Here is a 20,959-nt window from a genome sequence, read left to right as displayed (position 1 = left end):
TTTCTTATAGATACACATGTGACAGATCTCAGTAGCCCCATAAATATGGATCTCCCATCTGCCCTGTGGAGCCGCGTGGGAGCACCCAGCATCCCTGCCACCATCAAGGAAGCCGCCACGTACGCAAAGGGAGATCAGAAGCCTCCTTCCCATTGACAGTTCTGTGTGGAGATGTGAGTCCGTAGTACGTGGTAGAGCCACAGGCAGAAGACAGGTGGCCCTGTATGGCTGTGTGGAATTCATATACACCATTCCTGTGCCTCCACGCGATTCGGTAAACCTTCTGGACTGAGCCACCCAAGTTCTGGCCATTTCCTGATGTTAGACGCAGGATCTGTGATGCAAGACACGGATGTGGGTATCTAAAATCCCCACAATGCATTGCTCACAAGGGGCAGTTAATAGAAGCTGCCGCTACTGAGAGCTAAAATGACGCCTTGGAAGTTGCAGTACGCTAAGACAATGTGTTCTTCCGAGAACTTCGGATTGCATCGGGTGGACAGGGTAGGTGGCGCAGTGTGTGCCTGGCATTTTACAGCAGAGCCAACAGAAGCACCAGAATGAAAGGGCCTGGGGGCTGGGGATTTAGCTCAGTGGTAGAGCGCTTACCTAGGAAGCGCAAGGCCCTGGGTTCGGTCCCCAGCTCCGAAAAAAAAGAACCAAAAAAAAAAAAAAAAAAGAAAAGAAAGGGCCTGGCTGGATTCCCCCATGCCATGGAAGGCACTGTCCAGTCCCTGGTTAGACCTTAGCATGCTGTAGAGGATCACACACTAACAGGAGACCCGCTAGCTGGCTTCGCTCAGAAAGGCAGGGCTGCGGGGCTGGCGGGATGGTTCAGAGTGCACCGGGCTCTTACAGAGAGCCCGAGTTCAGTTCCCACCACCCACATCAGGCAACTCTCAACCGCCTGCAACTCCAGCTTCAGGGGCTCCAACATCCTCCCCTGGATTCATTAGGATCCACACAAAATACGGCACTTTCTCACAAAGACATGAACAGCACACACCTAAATAAAAACTAAATTTTAAGAATAAGAGAGGCGGCTGAGCGCTTGGGTTCAGTCCCCAGCTCTCGGGGGGGGGGGGGGGGGGAGGCAGACTGGAGAGATGGCTCAGTGGTTAGGAGCACCGACTGCTCTTCCAGAGGTCCTGAGTTCAAATCCCAGCAACCACATGGTGGCTCACAACCATCGGGAATGAGATCTGATGCCCTCTTCTGGTGTGTCTGAAGACAGCTACAAAGTATTCATATACATTAAATAAATAAATTTTAAAAAAGAGAATAAGAGAGGCAAGGCCTGTTTCTACAGGACTCTGCATTATCCCTCTTTCAGATACAAAGTGTCCTAATATGACAAGATACTCATCCCCCAAAGACTTGTAAGTATTTCTTTTTTTAAAAAAAATGGGGGTTGGGGATTTGGCTCAGTGGTAGAGCGCTTGCCTAGGAAGCGCAAGGTCCTGGGTTCGGTCCCCAGCCCCAGAAAAAAAGAAAGAAAAAAAAAATGGATGGTCAGGCTGGAGGGATGGCTCAGTGGTTAGGAGCGCTGACCGCTCTTCCAGAGGTCCTGAGTTCAATTCCCAGCAACCACATGGTGGCTCACAACCATCTGTAATGAGATCTGATGCCCTCTTCTGGTGTGTCTGAAGACAGCTACAGTGTATTCGTATGCATAGAGAAAGAAAAATGGGCAATCCTATTTGATATGCTAATTACTGCAGGGCCATGTGAGGTTTGGGTAATTCAGTCTTATGGAGGGACTATTGGTTGACACATGGTTGTCATGTCAAAGGCTTAGGATCACATTAAGCACATTTACAGCCCAACTAACTAGCTTACTAGCTCTAGTAAGCTGCCATAGCTATGGTGAGTTGAATAGTTCCTTACTCATCACAGATCCCCATGACCTTACTTGGCAACAGGTCCCCTGAAGATTCAGTTCAAGCAGACATGAAGGCCAGGTTACCCCTCCAGCTAAGCAAACATGTCCCTAGAAGAGACTAGCCATACTGGAAGAATGGCGACAGGCCAGAGCTGTAGCCACAAGCCATGGCATGCTTGACCACCAGAAGCTGGAGTAGGGGCAAAAGAGGCCCTCTCCCTTCCCCACCCACCCACCTACGAGCGTGACCTTGAATTTGAACATTCGAAGATACATTTCTGCTCTGGAAGCTTGAGACAGTGACACAGAGGTAGAACTTTTCCATCTCGCCCTGCTCCCTCACTGCCTTCCATGACTCGACAACAGTGACCATTTGCATCAGCAAATCTGGCCTCTGGGCCAGGAGGATCCTTCTGTGTGGTGCTCAAGAGACAGGTGGAGCCTCCTGAAAGAGTTACTTACAATCCTGAAAGAACTCTACTCCTTCTGGGGACTGCTCCCAGAATGAAGCCAGGGCCAGAGCATACAGCCCCTAGAAACAGATACCTCAAAGAAAGCAGCCTTGGGTCTGCGACTCACCTGGCTACACATCCCAGCTGCCTCCCATACCAGTCTCCCCAAGAGAGAAAACCCGTCTGGCACTGGAGGTCCCTGCAGTTGTCCTGGCTACAGTGCCCTAAAGACCACAGTCACCCGCCTCCTCTGGGGTCCTTCTGAATGAAGACTCATGTGACATCCATCACAGAGCTTTCTCCTCTCATGCTGAGGGCTGAAATATATATTCTCCCCCCACTCCCGCACCCCTCACCCCAGTGGACTGTTTGAGCCATGGGGTACTGCAAACAAGAAGCACTAGGACACTGAAGTATAAGGTGCATACAGAAACCTTGAGGCCAACTGTCACCTTCCCACCATCCCACCTGAGACAGAAACTCAGACAGGGAACCTCATGTCGGATTCACACAGCTCTGCTTGCTGGTCCTGACAGTAGGGCCTCATGGTGGGTGCCAAGCATAAATTCAGGAATCTGCTGAGATTAGAGGTCATCGCTATGTAGGACGACGACAGTCTGCCAAGACTCGACACAAGGCAGACAATGGCCCAGTGCTGGCCCAGGGCCCGGCACACACAGCTAAGGCAGTTATCACTTGGCTGGGGCCACAAGGGCGAGGCCATGTGTTCCAACACCAACAAGTGTGTAACTGCTGCCAGCTGGCCGGATGCCACCGAAGGGGCTCCAGCGTACAGCTGGGAGTGAGGAGGATGGTGAGGGGGAGGAAGGGGTCAAATGGAAAGGGAGCCAGGGAGAGGAGGAGGATTCAGAACAGCCCAAAACATGGCAGGGTAGGGCAGCCCAGCAGCCTCCAAAAGAAGTCCCCAGATTGCCCGCTTTCTAACGGGCTATTTCATTCGCTGTGTGTGTGTGTGTGTGTGTGTGTGTGTGTGTGTGTGTGTGTGAGAGAGAGAGAGAGAGAGAGAGAGAGAGAGAGAGAGACAGGGTTTATAGCTTGCCAAGCCTACTTGGCTGCTTGGGTAGAGAGCCCCAGGAATCCACCCATCTCCACACCGCTCTACACTTACTAAGTTTTCTGCACAGGTTCCAAGCAGTGAACTCTGGTGGTCCTGCTCATACAACGGGCGCCTTACCCTACCCACTGAGCCGTCTCTGCAGATCTACATTTCCTTCTCTTTGTCACCTTTTTCTTTTTTTTTTTTTTTTTTGGTTCTTTTTTTTTTTTTTTTTTTTGGAGCTGGGGACCGAACCCAGGGCCTTGTGCTTCCTAGGTAAGCGCTCTACCACTGAGCTAAATCCCCAGCCCTACATTTCCTTCTCAAAAGGGAAGTAGCAGAGTGGCTTTCCTAGGCTGCACTCAGTGGGCTGTGGTCCCTGCTCATGTCTACCTGCCGTGCTTTTCCTAGGCCAAAAAAAAAAAAAAAAACAGGAAAAACAAAACCGACTTTAGACAGAGTACACCTCTGTATGGAGGGTTGGGGGAGTGGGGGTCGGGTGGGAGAGAGTGGGTGGGGGTGTGAGGGGCAGGGGTGGAGGTAGGGGGAAGATGGAGTGGGGTGGGGTGGAAGAAGAGGGTGGGTGGGGGTGTGGTGGGGGTGGGGTTAGGTGGATGGGGGTGAGAGGTGGGGGTAGAGGGGACAGAGGTGGGGAGGGTGTTGGGCGGTTGGGGTGGAGGTTTGTGGGGATGTGGGAGGATGTGTGAGGAGGTAGATGGGGGTGGGAGGTAGGGAAGGGTGTGGGCAGGTGTGGTGCGGTGGGGGTGTGGGTGAGTGGGGGTGGGAGGAAGGGTAGTGGGGATTGGGGCGGGGGCATTCACTAAATGTTTGCTCCTTTTCCTTGTTCCCAGGTGTCCTCTTTTGCTCTCCGTTGCTGTGCTGAGACACCTAGTGGCTTACCTGTTAAAGAGTTCATCATGGAGAAAAGCCCAGGTACTCAAGGTGGGAACTGCGGTAGAGGCCTAGAGGCCGTGGAGGAATGTGCTCACCAGCCTGCTCCTCCAGGCTCGCTCAGTTTACAACCCAGGACCACCTGCCCAGGGGATGACGCCCCCCACAGTGGGCCGGGTCTTCCTTCAATCATCAATCAAGAAGCATACCACATCTGTGCTCCCAGGCCAATCGGTGGAGGCAAACCCTCAGCAGACGGTCCCCTCTCGCCAGGTGTGTCCAGTTGACAAGAAACAACAAGCACACGAGGTAACTAGAAAACGAACAAAATACACCCATACAAGTTCCATTTTGTAGGGCCAGCAGGGTGGCATAGGTCGACAATCCCAGCACCCAGAAGGCAGAGACAAGTAGATCTCTAAGTTTAAGGCCAGCCTGGTCTACATAAGGAGATCCTTTCTCAAAACAAAAGTTAGTCTTCTCTTCGGTTTACCGACTACTTTAGACAATAGGGAGGAGTCAGAAAGAAACACTTAAAACGTAAGAGTGGCTGCTCACCGGAACACAAAAGCAGCCAGATGTTTCTCTACCAGCAAAGACTTTTTGCTAAGGAAGAAGAATTGCTTGTTTTCAGTGGGTGAGCTTGAGTGTTTACTGAATACCCAGCCTGCTCCGGGTTGTTCAGCCTCTGGGAAAGCCGCCACAGGAAGCATAGCTGGTGAATTCTGAGTTCTCACAGGGTGTGGCCTCGGGGAGGGAGGGGGCTGTCTGGACTCCTGCCCTGGAAGGTTCCGTAGTTCTCAGGGTCAGAAGATAGATCCGTTCTTTCCACAAAGGGAAGCTCAGCCTGGGGCACAGAGCCTGGGTTCTCTGTGATGTGACTGAATGGGGACTTAGGCCTGGTCTGCCATGGGCCCATCCTGGATCTGCCAAAGAGCCCCTGCCCCACCCCCACCAATCTCTTCCCTGTGATTATCTCAAGCCCGGTAACTGCCTGGTTCTGAGCAGCAGATGACAAATGGTGGCTTGGCGGGCCCATTATTCTCTTTTAATTTATTACATTTTAATTAATAAAGGCGCCTGTGTTCGCTCGCACAAACAAATCTCCTGACAGCCCAGGCCTCTCTCCAGCTCATCATCTTCATGTTTTTCTCCCTGCTCTCACCCCCACCCCCACCCAGACCGCGGTCCCATCCCTCCCCCACCAGCCCCTCCCCCCCCCCAACAGCACGCCACAAGCCTGAATTGAGATGCAGGTCCTAGGAAGGCTCCTGAGCACAGTGCGACTGGTCTACTGAGTGGGGGGTGGAGGGATCCTCCCACACTCCTGAGCAAGCATACGCTACCAGGACATCTACAGACATGACCAGCGCAGGTGGCTTCATGTGCCTCGACTTGTGACAACAGCCCTGAGACCTGACAGTCAAGAAGTCAAGTCTACAGGAGGAGGCAGAGAAGCCCCTCCCCCTGGGGTCTAATTTGCATTTCCCTGGAGAGTCCGGAAAAGTCAACATACCTGATAAAGATTGAAACAGCCCACAGAGATTCTCCCTGTGTTCCCCAAAAGACTTCTCAAAGATGCTAAAAAATAAGAAACAGTGCTCTGGAAAGAAGGCTCGTGAGTTGGACTTGAACTGAATCTGTGCTCACCCCTAAAATCAAACAATAGACCCCATAAAACTACCTCACAATTTCATTCACAGAAGGAAATTCTTTAAGATAAGAAAAATAAGTCGTGTGGTGGGGGAGTGGGGGGGTGGGGGGTGGAACTCTCCTTTAATCCCAGCACTCAGCAGGCAGAGGCAGGGGGATCTCTGAGTTTGAGGCTAGCCTGGTCTACAGAGAGAGTTCCAGGGCAGCCAGGGCTACATAAAGAAACCCTATCTTGAACAACCAAAAAGGAAAGAAAGAAAAAAAGAGGGAGGGAGGGAGGGAGGGAGAGAGGGAGGGAAGGAGGGAGGGAGACAAAGAGAAAGAGAGAGAGGAGGAAGAGGAGGAGGAGGGCGAGGGAGGGAGGAGAGCGAGGGAGGAGAGGGAAGGAGGAAGGAAGGGAAATAGGGAGGGAGGGCAGGAAAGAAGGAAGGAGAAAAAAGGAGAAATAAAGTAGCCAGTTTTGTACTGAATTTTAAAACTCTGCTTCACCTTTAAACTCTGATGTAATTATAGCCGCCAAGCAGTGGACAGTCAAAAGCTACAGGGTCCTGTACAAAGCCGTCAGACACCCAAGCATGACCTAAAGGGCCCTCTCCATCCCACCCCTCCCCCATCCCTGTTAAATCTGAAGCACACACTATGCTTATCTATTTAATAAATTCACCACCCCAGCAATGTCCTGACTTGTCCCATTGTGGCGGATCTGCCTTTACCAGAGTGGTGAGGAAGAGGCCAGAGGAACTTCCCGAGGTTTGCCCCTGCGGTGCTGGTAGAACGGTGTGTCCTCTCCGCAGCTGACCACCTCACATGCAATGTCCTCCACCAGTAACTACCAATCCCTGCATCTCCCCTTGCTAAGGATAAACCCTTCACCCCGTGAGGTGAACACGCCACCCCCATGCTGTTCTTAGCGAGGGGTTGGAACACCAAAAAATAGAGCTTGTGGGTTGAAAACCTCCCCGCAAAACCACACAGCACAGGAGAGGCCCGGGAACTCCACACAGTTGCCCGGTTTACACTACGTGGGGCAGAGAAGGCTAGACTTCTCAAAAGCTGGAACTGCCCAGCGCCGTCTAGGAAAATCCCCAAACGGTCAACACAATTAACAGCGAAACAACCACAGGAGCCACCGAGGAGATCAAAGAAAGGGGGTAGGTTGTCGCATCTCTGTGTGAGCATTGTGAGCTTGTGAGCGGGGTAATAGTTGGGGGCAGTGCACTCTTCCTTTATGTTCATCTGTCAAGGCCCTCCATGGTGAAGACAGAAGGCTCTAGAATCAGCATCTGGACTGGATGGAGTCATGGGTATCCAGACCCCAGAAACAAAGCCAGGGACTCTGGACCAGCGACCTGACTTCTGCTTATTTTCCCATGCACGAAGCTGGAGTGGATAGTAACCTTGTAGAAGCCTCATGCGATAAACGTTTGAGTAGGGCAGCCTCGGCAGACCTGTGGCCCAGGGCTTCCACTTCTCCATCAAGGGCCCAAAGGAGACAGCTATTGCCAGCAATGTATCTTATCCATGAAACACTGCTGTTCCAAGACCCAAGGTTAGGAGACGTAGGTTTCCCACCAGCGCCTAGTTCCACAAGTACCCTGCCTTCCAGTGGTCCCACCAAGAACCTTGGGCAGCAGTTGACAGACAGAGAGAAGCTTGCTTCTTGTTGGTCCCTGCTTCCATTGGCTTCCTACAGGCCCCATTCATCCCCATGTGGGTCCACTCTGCCCAACCTTTCCCAGGTCACCTCATCATGACACAGGTTTGCCAAGAACACCTAATTCACTAATAAGAGAATCGTCACCTGTTGTTGGTGTTTGAAAACCACTTTGAGAATTTGAGTGAAAAAGAGTGTTTTTCAATGGCCTTCGAGGTTCACAGACTTGCAGTGGACATGTCATTAAACCACCAGGTTCACTGATAAGTGTTTTCTGCCCATTCCCCACCCACGGCCTCCATGGGCCGAGAGGCAGCCGGGCTGGATGGCGGCTGTCCCTGTTCAGCCCTGGCTGGGCCTCTAATCGGATCCACGGAAGTCTGAGACCCTCCCCTCCACCCACCCCCCACCCCGCACGCCTTGCCACCACAAGCCACGATTAGCGTTTCACACACGCTGTCAAGGCCTCCTCTGGGATCTGGTGGCTTTCCACATTCTGAGTCAGAATCAATAGCTTTAATGTACAGTGTACACCGGGCTTGCTTTTAAGTGGGGTTGGCTAAGGGAGAAGAAAGTGAAATAGGATTAAGGTTGCAGACAGAGCTTAGGGGATGCAGGGGGGTTGGGGAACGGGAATAGAGACTGCTAGAAGCAAGGGGAAATCTAGAAGCAGACTTTAAATCCTCAACAGTGCATAGGCCTGGGGTCTGACCATGGCAGAAGCGTGCAGGCTAGTAAAACAAACCTCACCAACTCCCTCACACAGGGCCTTGTGCAGAGTTCCCCTTAAACAAACATTTCCCTTTCTGAGCCCCAGGACCTGACTGGAGAAGACTCCTTCTGAGTAAGAGCATCTAGTGCCTGCAGTACTTGGAGAAAACAGAGCTTTCATGCCCCGCCTCAAAGTGGTAACCATCAGCCCCTTCCCACCATGCTGTCCAGAGGCCAGCTCCTAACTTGTTTAAAAAAATAAATAAACAAACAAACAAAAACTACATTGCATATTTTATGTATTGAGAGAGGGAGAGGGAGAGGAGGAGGGGGAGGGGGAGAGGGAGGGGGGAGGGAGAGGGGGAGGGAGAGGGAGAGTATATGACCAGAATCCATGTGGAGACCAGAGGACAATTTGGGGAAGTCAGTCCTCTCCTTCCAGTGTGTAAGCCCTAGGGATCAAACTCAGATCTTGATGGCAAGCACCTGTTGAGCCCTTCCGTTGACTCCAAACATCTTGTTTAAAAACTAAAGAAAAGTATGTAAAAGTCTGAAAATGGTAGAGTGCTTGCTTAGCATGCCTGAAGCTCAGGGTTCCATCCCCCGCACCACATAAAACAGAGCATGGGGAGCTTTGCCTAAAATCCCAGTATCCCAGAGATAAAGGCAGAATAATTCCCAGCCTGGAATACATAGGATGTTGTCTCAAGTAAATACGGGGATAGGGGGGCTGGGGATTTAGCTCAGTGGTAGAGCGCTTACCTAGGAAGCGCAAGGCCCTGGGTTCGCTCCCCAGCTCCGAAAAAAAGAACCAAAAAAAAAAAAAAAATACGGGGATAGGGGAGATGGTTCAGCAGTTTCGAGCACTTGCTACTCTTCTAGAGGACCAGAGTTCAATTCCCAGCACCACCCACATGGTGGCTCATAAACACCTGTACCTCCAGTTCTGGGAGATCTGAAGCCCTCTTCTGTCTTTCTCAGGCATCAGCAAGACACACACACACACACACACACACACACACACACACACACGCACACACACACGCACACATACACACACACACACACACACGCCTGTACATACTCCCATGTACATGCACACGCATGCACACACACAAACAGCGCAGACATACATGCAGGCAAACACCCATACACATAAATATCAATCTTTAGAAAAACAATAATTAACTTGTTTAAGTAAGCAGAAGCAAATGTCCCAAAACAGGAGTTTTTATATTTTAAGAATTTAAGTCAAGAAGCCATCCTGTGTCATGGGGCACTGTGTGTGGATGATAGTACAATCCCAGGCTCCCAAAACAAGTTAGAGCAACACGAGGCTGTGGCGTCTCACTGTTGCGACCACAGGTGTCAACACTCAAGATACGGCTGAGTTTGCAGTGACCATGGACTTCAGGGACCACCTCTTATGGCTGTCAGTCTCTGGTATCTTCAGGTAGCCACAGCACCTTACCCCTGTCTCTGTGGCCCAAAGCTTTGTGGGAGTTTTCCACTGTCCCAGACCTCCCATTTCACCCCAACCTCTTACTTATATGAATCTGTCTTTCTCCTTAAGAGACAGGACAAATCCCCACCTCCCCAAACAAGACCTCACCTTCTTGGCAGCCTATCATCCATAGGGGATTAGAGTGAGGACCTCACCATGGTGAGTATTCGACTCTTACATTTGCTATAGGGACGCTCTGAAGCTCTGGGGGTGTAGGGAGGGGAGTTGCTGTCAGCAGCTTCTAAGCTGACCAGCCTCACCTTGCAATAAATCTCACAGTAGGTGTTTGGGCACAGACCTGGCTACTCACCCCCTCATCCATCCCAACTGTGCCATATATACATTAACTTTATTTAGGTGACTCGCAGTTTTCAATTTTAGCCCTCATCTACAGTTACATTAAATTATGCATGCCTTTAAAGAGCACACTTACCGAAAACAGATAAAGTGGGTAAAATGCAGGCAGGATTTCACGGGAGCATGGATGGGGAGCTAAAGGTAGAGAAGTTGATATTATTAGGGTCTGCGCTATTGGTCAGCAACACTGGATCTTGGGGGAACTCCTGTGATAGCCATATGTCCATGTCCCCACGGTGGAACCCAGAGGATCGAACCCAGACAGGAGGGATGAGCAATAGAGAGTTTTATCACCCTTACCCAGAGAGTGCAGACCAGAGACAGGGCTCAGGACAGTAGCTTGTACTGACTCTACCTTGTTCCCTTCTGGGAGAAAAAAGGTCCCATGTTCCCACGTCTGTGATGGGAGCCATAGAGCCATGCTGAGGTGGGAGCAGGACCATCTCTGGAACAACCAGGCTACCACACCCCGGTCTCACAACCTCCTGTCAAACCCAAGACCATGTGATAATCACCCCTGAGAAACCATGGGATGGGAGACCTCTGGATAAAGAGAGTGATGATGCTGAGACCAGAAGCGTACTGGTGTTGTTCTGCCCTCTGGCTGCCGTGTGCTGGTCCTCACAGCTTTTTTCCATCCATGGAGCCTCAAACCAAAAAAAAAAAAAAAAAAAAAAAAACGGAAAAGAGGCCCCCAGACTGCAAAAATAACCAAGCAAGGCCAGGCATAGCCAGGGTCCTGGTTGATGATGCCAATGAAGGGGCTCAGGCTGAGACAAAGGTTAGGGCTATTTCTCTCCAACCTACTCTGATGGTTTATATTTGCTCAGCCCCAGGGAGTGGCACTGTTAGAAGGTATGGCCCTGTTGGAGTAGGTGTGTCACTGTGGGCGTGGGCTTTAAGACTTTCATCCTAGCTGCCTGGAAATCAGTGTTTTCCTAACAGCCTCCAGATGAAGCTGTAGAACTCTCAGCTCCTCCTGCACCATGCCTGACTGGATGCTGCCATGCACGCACCTTGATGATAATGGACTGAACCTCTGAACCTGAAAGCCAGCCCCAGTTAAATGTTATCCTTATAAGAGTTGCCTTGGGGGTTGGGGATTTAGCTCAGTGGTAGAGCGCTTGCCTAGCAAGCACAAGCCCCTGGGTTCGGTCCCCAGCTCCGAAAAAAAGAAAAAAGAAAAAAAAAAGAAAAAAGAGTTGCCTTGGTCATGGTGTCTCTTCACAGCAATGAAACTAAGACACAGAGTATGGGGTAGCACAAGGGAGTGAGCCCAGCCGTGTCAATCCTGGGCTACCTCTGTGAACCATATCGTAGGGACACAGCATGTCTATCCAACTTCTCCAGACACACAAATCAAAGGCAGAAAAGAAAAGACAGCCCATTCACCATTTGAGCCAGGGTGCAAAGGGCTAGGCTGTTCCTACCATCAATGAGAGAGCATGGTTCATCCCAAGCAGAACTTAGTCTGCATCCATCTGCTGAGCACAAGTGGAGATTGTGGTGGTGGGAATGAAAATGGCCCATGAGGGGTTGGGGATTTAGCTCAGTGGTAGAGCGCTTGCCTAGGAAGCGCAAGGCCCTGGGTTCGATCCCCAGCTCCGAAAAAAAGAACCGAAAAAAAAAAAAAAAGAAAAAGAAAAAGAAAGAAAATGGCCCATGAAGGCTCATAGGGAGTGGCACTATTAGGAGGTATGGCCTTGTTGGAGTGGGTGTGGCCTTGCTGGAGGAAGTGTGTCACTGGGGGTGGGCCTTGAAGTTTCAGAAGCTCAAGCCAGGCCCAGTAACACTCTCTTCCTGCTGCCTGCCGATCCAAATGGAGAACTCTGAACTCCTTCTCCAGCATCATGTCTGTCTGTATACCTTCATGCTTCCCACATGAGGACAATGGACTATTGGGGGTGTTCAAAGTCCCTTGTCCAAGTCCTCATGCAACTTCAACTGGGTCCTGTGGGCACAGTGAATGTCACTGACATCAGTATCAGGCTGGGCAAGCCTATGAGGGCCCCACAGTGACAATGGAAGCAGCTCCAGTTGGTATGTGACCTTAATGGCCTTCCTCAGGTGAGCGAATGATGACAGAACAGTCTTTAGGTGTGGCTTGCAGGCACTTCTTTCAGACTCTCTGCTTCCGTTTCTCCACGATAAACTGGGAGCGCTCAGTGTGTCTTACTCATAGCGCTCTCAAGAATTGAGATTGTTTTATAAAGACGCTCAATATAATCAAGCACTCTGTACAAAGCAGCTATTGCCTTGGTAGTCCTGTGTCAACTAGCATGAAGCCTCTAGGGCAGGCCTGGCTCCCAGAGGAGTGTCACTGGGCTCCAAATGTCACTGGACTCCAAGCTGCCTATCTAGGATGGCAACGTAACTCACAGTACCTTGGTGGTGCGGGCTGGTGTCTGAAGACCAGTAGGAAACTCTCTAGTCTCTCCTGCCCCTAGGGATGAGAGTATCTACTAAGCTCTGCTTGGGCTCCAATGGCCCAGCTAGCCCATGGGGCTCCCCTCATACTCACAGAAAAGAGGAAAATCATGAGGACTGTGTAAACTCTGAAAGTGCAGAAGAATTGGGCTTTCATCTGGATGCCCAGATCAACCTCTAAGAGCAGAGCCCGACCTGCTACACGGGTCAGTAGACAGTTTGTGACCTCGGGGTCCTGCTGACCTCCAAGTGAACTTCAATGGGCCAGCAGTCTGGAAGTCGCCATAGCTACAATTCTGGTTCCCTTCCAGAAGGCTGTGAAGCACCAGGGCAGGAGGAGACCCTCTGCAACAGACATTTGTGCCCTGTGCTCAGTGCTCATACAGAAGGAGGCCGCCAGGGGGCAGAAGAGAGAAAAGGGACCTGCCCGGGGAGAGTGGGAGAGAAAAGTCTGTGCAGGGGGAGAGAGAGGAAACCAGCCACCATGCAGGTCAGGCAGGGAGGGACTCTCAGAGGAAGTGATCTCCAAACAGAGACCTAAGGAAGCCATCAGCTTTGGGTGGAGGTTTCTGGGCTGAGGTGTAAGGGAGATAGAACACACCCACATCATGCCTGCCCAGGGCCTCCAGCGACCTCACAGTGTCTGTGACAGACACTAAATATGACAGAGTTCCCATGGCACAGCAGGCTGGACCTGCTTTCATAGGACTTGATCTGTCACATTGAGTGGCCTGAAGATCAGAAATGGATGCAGGAGGCCAGGAACATGAGTCACAGCCTATGAGGAGATCTCAGGCCAAGACCAAGGCCACAGTGAGAGAGGTCAAACTTCAATGCCGAGGAAAGGGGGCAGTGACAGACAAATCCAGGTGGAGTTTGAGGGATCTAAATAAATGTCTAGACAGAGGGATGCCAAAATTGGAGATCGAGGTGGAGGAGGATGTATGCTTTATGCCTGCCTCTGCTTTCGGCAGTAATTCTGACTGACGGGGCAGGGGTTGTATCTCAGGAATAGAATGCTTACCCAGAATGCCCCAATGAGGGGCTGGGGGTGTGGCTCAGTGGTAGAGCCCCTGCCTAAACTCCCCCAGTGAGGGGCTGGGGGCGTGGCTCAGTGGTAGAGCCCCTGCCTAGAATCCCCCAGTGAGGGGGTAGGGGAGTGGCTCAGTGGGAGAGTCCCTGCCTAGAACGGCCCCCACCCCAGTGAGGGCCTGGGGGCGTGGTTCAGTGGTAGAGCCCCTGACTAGAATCCCCCAGTGAGGGGCTGGGGGCGTGGCTCAGTGGTAGAGCCTCTGCCTCGATCCCCCAGTGAGGGGCTGGGGGCGTGGTTCAGTGGTAGAGCCCCTGACTAGAATCCCCCAGTGAGGGGCTGGGGGCGTGGCTCAGTGGTAGAGCCTCTGCCTCGATCCCCCAGTAAGGGGCTGGGGTGTGGATAGAGGACCTGCGTACTATGAATAAGACCCTGGGTTCGATCCCTAATCACATAAACACATACACATACACGTATTTTGGTTTTTAAAATTTCCATCTAGGCATCATGATGTAAGTCCTCACTCACCGCTTAAAAAATAACTGTCACATTTCACTACATCCCACAGTGTGGGGGAACCGAGCTGGATGCAGAGGCTTCATAACACAGACCCCATGTCACAAGCCCCTCCGCGTGCATATCACGCAGAGAAATCACATGGTGAGTGAATCAGACCTAGAGAAAGCAGTCATGAAAACATTGATGCCAAGGCGGCTGTGGCGATTCATGCCTTCAATCCCAGGACTGGAGGCAGGGGAATCGAGAGTTTAACAACAGAGTGGGCTACAGGAGAACTGTGTCAAAAGTCAAACAACAACAACAACAATCGGGACCGTTGATACAGCTCAGTGAGTAAGACACTTGCTGCCAAGTCCGATAAACATTAACTCAATCCTCCAAATTCATAGGGTAGAAAGAGAGACCCGATCCCCACAAGCTGACCCCGTATCTGCACACACATGCCATGGCATACATATACCCACACATATATACACATACACACACATCACATGAATGAATATATATATAGAGAGAGAGATACTAGATATATCTTTTTCCCTAAATGCTGTTCCTCAGCACTGGCTCTAGGAACCGGGGCAGGCCTTGAACAGTGGTCTTCAAAAGCTCCCACGGATGAAGTGGAGCATGCACTGGGTCCAGGGGTAGTCCCACTGTGTGCTGCTGTCATCCCTACTGAGGTGACAAGGACGGGGCTGTGGTACAACTGGCTTTGGAGCTGTTCCCCCATAGTCACATGATCTGGGGCAAGCCACTTCATCGCCACCTGCCATGTGGAGAGCCAGTGCCTTGAGCCACTCGTCCAAGTGACACGGGGTGGCACAGGACAGCATGAAGGCAGCGACACAGGGACAGCCACCCCATATCCTCAAGGGCATTCACTCTGTTCCCACAGTAACAACGGCCAGTTGTAAAAGACACTGTCTTCTCAGCATCTGTGAATGTGTCCTGTCCCCAAAACACAGTTCAGGGAGGCTCTGATTCCTGAGGAGTGTCCTTCCCCTCTGTCCCTTTGCCCCTTCTGCGTCACCACAGCTTAGGACAATAGCACTCCCTATGCTGTTATTAGAGAAAGAAGAGTAACAGGTATCACCCAGTGGAGGGGGAACTGCTGTAGTCACTAGAAAGTGCAAAAGTGCCATGTGTCAGCAAGACCCTGAGACAAGGACACCTCCTACACGGCCGGGCAGCCACCCCTCAGAGCACATGGGATGCACACACTCAATGACCACTCTGAGACACAGCATGGAACACTGCTCACCTGGAGCCACATGGACCCCATTGTAGACCAGGGCTCCGGAGACTCCTGGGTACCCTTCCTGGGCAGAGGGGCCAAAACCATAACAGTCCTTGCAAGACTATTACACAGCAGTGGTCAGGGCAGCCCACCATAACTGTGTGCCCAGCTTTACTCAGGGAAGCAGAACCCGGCAGGGAGCTCAAGCACACGGGCTCATAATCGTCCAAACCTGAAGGCAAAGCACACTGGGTATTTTATCCAGACCTCTGACCAAGGTCACAGACCGAACAGGAGCAAGGATTTGAATGAGATGGACAGTTAAGAAAAAAGAGTGTGTAACGGGGTTGGGGATTTAGCTCAGTGGTAGAGCGCTTGCCTAGGAAGCGCAAGGCCCTGGGTTCAGTCCCCAGCTCCGGAAAAAAAAAGAACCAAAAAAAAAAAAAAAAGAGTGTGTGAAGTTGGGTAAAGGAGAGATAGAAGCGGGGTGGGGGATTTAGCTCAATGGTAGAGCACTTGCCCAGCAAACGCAAGGCCCTGGGTTCAGTCCTCAGCTCCAGAAAAAAAGAAAGAAAGGAGAGATAGAAGCAAGGAGAGAGGGGGAGCGGGAGAGAGAGAGAGAGAGAGAGAGAGAGAGAGAGAGAGAGAGAGAGAGAGAGAAGAGAGCTGGCCACACCCTTCCGAGGACAGCATGTCAGTAAGAGTGGCAGGTGTTTCCCAAGGCTGGCAGGCCTCTCCTACATCACAAGGAAATGACACCACTCTCCACCCAGGTGAAGGCAAAACAAGAAGGCAGGGTGCAGAACGGAAGGCTATCAACATTTTCAAGACAAATCTGAGGAATGTGGAGTAGTAGCACTCTGGAGACTGGCATTGGCGATGCAGGGGTTCAGGGTAGCGCTCTGGAGATAATTGGCATCCCTTCAAACCCCTCCAACAGGGAGCTCTCCAGTCGAACTGACCATGTGCTTGACCCCAGCCCACCATGGCACCACGGGGAGCTTCCTGGGCACAAAGGAGGTTTGAGGCCATTTTCTTCTGAGTCTTTGTGTCCTGCGTGGTACTCACAAGTCTAGACGCCTCCAAAAAGGCCAGCACAGGCTTGAAACAATGCTCTGTTAGTGACCCCATCAAAGATGAAGGGAGCATGGAGACCATTCACCAGTGAAGCTTAGCATGCTGGAGGGTTTGCCCACTGGTCCAGGGATGCTCACATGGGGTCCCAAGAAGAAGCACCACCTCTGGGAACTTTTAGAAGAGGAGATGCTCTTCACATCTCTCAATCTCACCCTGGATACATTGAGGGATAGAGTCCTTACTGGGTAGCTGTCAAGATACCTGCTGTGTCTTTATAGACTGGCTTGTGAGCCCAGCATGGCCATTGCCCACTGGGGAAGCACCTGGTAGTTCCCCCATCTTCCTTCATGGAAATAGAGAGGACAGAGGGTAAAGGACCAGCTGACCCCTCCACCCCTGACTACTGGAAGGGTCGAGCTCTCTGTACCCTGGGTACTGAGCTATTTGGCCCTAAGCCCCCTGCCTCTGTCACACCACGCCCCTAAAGAGCCACCTCGTCTAGAGCTTGGAAGTCCTGGCCTCGGAACCCATGCAAGAGAACCACAAATGTTGTTGGGGGTCATGGGGGAGGCAGTAGCTGTTGAGAAAGAAGCCAGTTTGGGGTTGGAGGGCTCCAGCAAAGACTGGGAGAAATGGGGGATGGCGCCGTTTTCAGAGGTCCTGGGCTAGTCACATCCCACACCTGGGCTCATCTGAGATGCCCCCAGTTCTCAGCTCCAAGCTCACAAGAGGACAGAGAAGAAATCTTTCCACAGCCCTGGGTACTGCCTCCTCTTCCACACTCTCCCACAGCCAGCACCACACTCTCTCCCTACTTGGCAGCTCTATGACATTACCCTCTCCCTCACATGAGTTGTCTGCCTCTCACATCTTCTCCAGGATCCTTCAGAAGGGTCTGTCCTGAGGCAGGATCTTCCCAGCCCCCCCCCATCACCCCTCTCCTCAGCCACCAACGATCTCAGGGTCTACAATACACAGAGACTTCCAAAGGGGTCTAGGTAACCCTAAGTTCAATTCCAACAACCCACAGTGGACTTGCCTCCCGTACCAGCAGAAGGCTGGAAATGTACTCACAACTTCCTTCTCTCCCTCCTTCCTTCCTTCCCTCCCTTCTTTCTTTCTTCCTCCCCTCCCTCCTTCCCTTCTTTCTTTCTTTCTTCTTTCCCTCCCTCCTTCCTTCCTCCCCTCCCTTCTTTCTTCCTTCCCTTCTTCCTTCCCTCTTTCCTTCCCTCCTTCCTTCCTTCCCTTCCTCCCTCCTTCTTTCCTTCCTTCCCTCCTTCCTTCCTTCTTTCCTTCCCTCCTTCCTTCCCTCCTCCCTTTCTTCCCTCCCTCCCTCCTCCCTTCCTCCCTCCTTCCTCCATCCTTCCTTTCCTATGTCCCTCTGTCCCTACCTTCACTCTCTCTTTTCTCTTCCTTTCTTTCCCCCCTTTCTTCTCTTCATCTCCCCTGATCTGATCAACCAAACATCAGCTCCCAGTTAGCTCAGGGGACCACCAGTTTGCTCTCCCTGGGGTCAGAAACAAACTGCTCCCTCGGAGGTCCCACCCAGTCATCACCTCCCTCCGGCATTGTCCACACCAGCGTCCTGGTAGGTCATCCGGTAAACCTGCAAATAATGTCTTTCCAAGTGGAGGGGAAAGTCTGCACTAGCCAAAGGCCCCTGTGTGTACACGCACGCACGCACAAACACACACACACGTACACATACATACACACACTGTGCCGAGAACATCTGTCTCCACGAACGAACCATTGCAGCCACTCTCTGGGACACCATTTGACAAATTCACATTGCACATTTCAGTCCGCGTGGGCAGCCAGCGGATGGCGGGGCCGACTGGGATGCTTTGAGTCCGCCCCTCCCCCCTGCGCCGTCCCCTACGAAGTCGTCCCCAGGCCCCAAGCGCTCTGTCTGAAAGCAAGACCCAGTTTCTGCCCTCTGGAAAGGCTCTGCCTGGCAGCATGGTGTCAAACTTTGCCCAGAGGGGCTTTTCTGGAAGGCTGTGGGTCTAAGAGGACCGGGAGATCCACAGCGCCACCGTCATCGCCATCGCTGACACAGTACGGGCAAGAGAAGGCAGCAGCCCTTCCCTTCACTCTGACAAGGATCCATTGGTGGCAAGCCACACGACTACAGGAGCACGATGGCATTCCGCACCAAGCGTCACCCGCGGCAGCCTCCATCCTGATCAGCCACTACTGCCCATCCAAAGCCGAAGGGCACCCTTCTGAGGCAAACTTCACCTGGGCAAAGAGTTCCCTGCTAAGCCCCTGTCATCCGTGCCGCTGTGGCTCTAAGAGGAAAGGTGAATGGAACAGAAGCTATTTTTAGGAAAGAAAAAAAAAATTAAATCTCAAATCGCAGCCTACCTTGGATGTTCTCGGTGCCCAGCCTCCAGGGCTCCCAGAGAGAGACAGAGACAGCCACTGCAGTGCACTGTGTCAGATTACAAACTGGGGCCAGAGGGAGGGGAGGAGAGTGAAGAGAGTGGGGGGAGAGAGAGAGAGAGAGAGAGAGAGAGAGAGAGAGAGAGAGAGAGAGAGAGAGAGAGATCCAATCAACACTGAAGGACACGGGTGTGTGGGCACCACTTGGAATCAGCTAGAAATTATCCATTTAATTTTTGCAGGGGAGAGAGAGAGAGAGAGAGAGAGAGAGAGAGAGAGAGAGAGAGAGAGAGAGAGAGAGAGAGATCCAATCAACACTGAAGGACACGGGTGTGTGGGCACCACTTGGAATCAGCTAGAAATTATCCATTTAATTTTTGCAGGGGAGAGAGAGAGAGAGAGAGAGAGAGAGAGAGAGAGAGAGAGAGAGAGAGAGAGAGAGAGAGAGAGGCATGAGCAAGAGCCACCCGCCAGAGAGCAGTAGCCAAAGCTTGGAAACGGCAGTGTTTTCACACACACACACACACACACACACACACACACACACACACGTGCACACACAAACGCGCATGCACACACACGCATCCCAAGATGGCTCTGTCCCTTCCCTGCCGGTGTCTCTCACAGAGCGGTGGTCAGAAGCCGGGCAGGAAGGGAGGCGGAGCTGGGGCCCTTGATGCAGGGCTCAGGGCTAAAGAGCTCCCCTGGCGGCCCACGGCTGGGTCTGCCCCTGCAGGTGGTCCAGGGCCCTGCAGCCAGATGGAAGCAGACTTCAGCCCGTCCACCAGGCAATGCTAAGGATGCAGAACGAGGTGAATGTGCAGAGCTCCCAGCTTCCTGACTCCTTCATTCTTGTCCAGTCTCCCTCCCCATCCAACTGCCCATCACCCCCCATGAACTCTGCCCATCCTCAACTTGGCAACTGCCAGATGGACCAGCTACCTAGCAACACAGGAGCAAGAGAGAATAATACCAGGAAATGGACACACACACACACACACACACACACACACACACACACACACTCCCCTGGGATCAGCATCTCACGTTAACTCTATAAAGATGCTAAACAGCTCTGATTCTCTGAAGGAACACCTCAGCCTGGCTGTATATTGACTGAGGCTGTGTGGGGCCTCTGGGCCTATGTAGGGAAAGACTATGGAAAACCACAAACAAACAAACAAAAAGCAGTGTGCATCACCTGCACCTCCTTCCTGCCAAACAACGGGTTTCTCTCTGATTAAGGGACTCACTCTGTAGTTTTAAAACCTTTGTGTCAGGGCTGGAGAGATAGCTCAGGGGTTAAGAACACTTGATGCTCTTGCAGAAAACTGGGGTTTGGCTCTCAGCACTCATGCTCACAATCATCCGTAACTCTAATTCTAGGGAATGTGACGCCCTCTTCTGGCCTCTACAGGCACTGCATGTAGATGGTGCACAGACCTATGCAGGCAATGTACTCGCACACATAAAATAAAAAATAAATAAATCTTAAAACTCTAAAGGCACCATGGTGAACATACACACCCCTCTGCCACTATGGGCTCTCTTGTGGGTCCTGAGTGTACCGTAACAACTAAAACTAAGAGGCTAAGGGATTTACACTCCCCTTCCCAGAAAGATGATGTCCCCTAACCACAAAAACATGTTGATCAAAAATTTCAGAACCCACAACAGATAGGTCACAACTGACTATAACACCAACTCCAGGGACTTCAATGGGTATCTGCATGCATGTGTGTGCATGCTCACACGCGTACACATACACAAAATAAAATTTTAAAAATGTTTTGAAAACATTTTTTAATCGGGACTCATTCTGTATCTTGAATGTGCCTTTGAATTTGCCCTTGGGTAGGGAGGCTTCACTCAAGCACCTATGCCCCAAACACAGGACCACATTGAAGTCTGGAGGCAGGGAGTAAAATGACTGCCACACCCTGGGCCCTAGAGCCAGAGTCTTGGCAACTGCCAACAACATCCTAAGACCACGGACAGAACCAGAACCTTCTCACCCACCTACATGCTCTTCCCTGAAGCAGAACTTTCATAGTATCCACTGGGAAAAAGAGCTCGGTGTCCAGGGACCAATGAATAACCCACAGAATAATCAGGTGTGT

At 51.7% G+C, this 20,959-nt stretch overlaps 1 protein-coding gene and 1 long non-coding RNA gene across 10 annotated transcripts in view; one reads left to right on the top strand and one right to left on the bottom strand.

The window, feature by feature from the left end:
* Window positions 1-19,370, bottom strand: part of Rimbp2 (RIMS binding protein 2) — a 198,722-nt gene extending 179,352 nt beyond the window's left edge. For 8 of the 9 annotated variants that reach the window (XM_087577809.1, XM_087577811.1, XM_087577812.1 and 5 more), the window contains exon 1: window positions 18,822-18,907. The gene's annotated coding sequence lies outside the window, so the exon portion shown is untranslated. 9 annotated transcript variants of the gene reach the window in all.
* On the top strand, window positions 3,310-6,177 carry LOC148002304 (uncharacterized). The gene is made up of 3 exons (XR_015634783.1): window positions 3,310-3,667; window positions 4,243-4,591; window positions 5,464-6,177. It is a non-coding gene; the product is annotated as an uncharacterized LOC148002304 (long non-coding RNA).
* Window positions 19,371-20,959: the final 1,589 nt, after the last annotated feature.

This window comes from Rattus norvegicus, chromosome 12, assembly GCF_021556685.1.
Source record: "Rattus norvegicus strain SHRSP/BbbUtx chromosome 12, alternate assembly SHRSP_T2T, whole genome shotgun sequence".
NCBI lineage: Eukaryota > Metazoa > Chordata > Mammalia > Rodentia > Muridae > Rattus > Rattus norvegicus.
Note: the sequence above shows the minus strand (reverse complement) of the source record. Positions and strands in the feature narration are given on the sequence as shown.